Source organism: Aplysia californica, unplaced genomic scaffold (assembly GCF_000002075.1).
Source record: "Aplysia californica isolate F4 #8 unplaced genomic scaffold, AplCal3.0 scaffold00232, whole genome shotgun sequence".
NCBI classification, from domain to species: Eukaryota; Metazoa; Mollusca; class Gastropoda; order Aplysiida; family Aplysiidae; genus Aplysia; species Aplysia californica.
Genome location: NW_004797502.1, coordinates 292,728 through 294,829, shown reverse-complemented (window position 1 = coordinate 294,829; position 2,102 = coordinate 292,728). Strand labels below are relative to the sequence as shown.

The following is a 2,102-nucleotide window of genomic DNA, read 5'->3' as shown; positions in this document are numbered from 1 at the left end:
GGGGGGGGTCGGGTGGGGGAGAGAGGGAGAGAGACAGATCACTCATTGTCATTCTAAAAATACTTTTAAAGGATTGGCTAGACTAGAAGAAGTATACTTCACAGTAGCGGAGGTGTATATTCATAGCAAAAAAACCCAACAAAAACACACTGTAGATTTTAAAATGCTTAGTTAAAAAAAAACCCCACATGTTCGTATCGAAAACGAAAACAAAACATAACAGTTAAAACGTTAAGCAAAGAATCTGCTTTCACTTACCTCTTTCGGTAACAGACAGCTGTAGACGACTTTTCGAAACAGAGAGGAAGAAAGTATTCCAGGAAGTTCTAGTAACTCCGGAACCGTAAAGTTTATGGTACTCTGTTGACTAGTTGTGTCAACAAATGTGCGGAACGAATCAACAGCTCTGCACGTCTGCTGTCAAAGGAAAACCGCAGACCGGTGTAACAGCAGAAAACGCTTCACATAATAATATAACCTTTCTGGATTCAAGACGCTGCATGCTAGTTTTGGAAGAATCAAATTCTGTTTATAATTGTTAAGAAATCGTTTATATCAGTAGGTAAATAAGTAAGTAAGTAAGCAAGCAAGTAAGTATGTTGATTCAGTGTTTAAGACCACTGGTCCATTGTAAATTATATTAAAAAACTCATTTTTAAACAGAGTATGCATAATGAAAAAGTACAGGGTGTGCACATATCTCTTATAAATGGGTTAAACATTGCATAATATTGTCACTCGGCTATTATAATAGCTATTTAAGATGTTATGTTACTATGCAAGCCACCCCCCCCCCGTACGCAAAAAGGAGATATTAAATTACTTTTGAACTCGAATACGGCAACAAGTCTTTTGTCCTAGTCGTCAACCTTTCAAGTGTGTGTTAGGCTAGTCTAGTAAGAGTTTTACAGCGCTCACCAGTGGCTTCAAAAAGAAACTTGAACATGTAATCACCCAATCATCGTACTATAGCCCTGTACTACCCATTCATACACCATACCAATTTAAAGCTAAATAAATCCTACGTCATCTGACACATTAATATTTCATCTATGTTAATAGACGCCCGAGATATGTTCACTCAAAAATGACCTTAAAACAATCAGGCTAAGCAAAATTGTGCGAAATCAGAGAAAGGTAAAATAATGTTTTCGCGCGTGTATTGAGGTGCATCGACATTGGTGGAAAGGACTTGTATTGAATGTCAAATGAAAAGAGCATATTATCCTTGTCTCTACAAGGAATAGCATCTTGTAATGATATTTTCAAACGGATTGGAAAACAGATTAGTCACAATTAATACCACGCAAAACCTTTACTTCACAGGTGCATGTGTTCATTAGTTTTAATTTTGTTTTTGTTTAGGAACTATTGGCATCGTGTCGAGCACGAAACCTTTTTTGCCCACACCACGGATTATGTTAGCTAGATTTTGCACATAATGATCTGTCAGTGAGGAACAGAGGCCACGAAACTGCCATGATTTTGAGTAGTCTGGGGTGGAATGAACAAAACCGCTCTCCTGAGAATTTAATGGTTAGCTTGGTTTAGTGGACTACATTGCGCAAGTGCCGGAACGTCATGTCTTACCCTTATTTTCGTCATGGTGTCATTCAAGTAGCCTTCTCCATGTATTACAAAGTACTTTCTCACAGTGCTAATGCCACTAGACAATGTCTTGAAAACCAGATTAAATCAACGTTTGAGTGGTCACCAATAAATAACCCCGATTTGAATCCTACAGGTATGTGAAGTCTCCTGAAACAGCAGCTGAAGAAAAGCGACTGTGTTCCCAAAACAGACCCTTTGTTTGCTACTCTCTGTGACAATTTAGAATGAAACGGCACATAATTATGCTGATGACCAAAGGGTTCGTGCACTAAACAAAACCAATGGCTCCTAAGCAAAATAACAAAGAGCATATTTAATGTTAAGTCCAAGTTTGCATGGTGTTTGTGATTGCTCTGCTTTCCGTTTTGTTTGAAACTATCGTGACAATAGTAACAAAATATTGTTTATTGCAAACACAAAATTCTCCATTCATTGGATATGCTATATTTGTCCATTCTATCAATACTGATACTCCTCAATACATGCACGGA

General features: G+C 37.7%; 1 protein-coding gene across 1 annotated transcript in view; it reads right to left on the bottom strand.

Moving 5' to 3' along the window:
* LOC101863515 overlaps positions 1 to 419 on the bottom strand; it is an 11,032-nt gene extending 10,613 nt beyond the window's left edge. The window contains exon 1 of the mRNA XM_005099986.3: positions 259 to 419. The gene's annotated coding sequence lies outside the window, so the exon portion shown is untranslated. The remainder of the gene's footprint in view (positions 1 to 258) is intronic.
* Between the last annotated feature and the right edge of the window lie 1,683 nt (positions 420 to 2,102).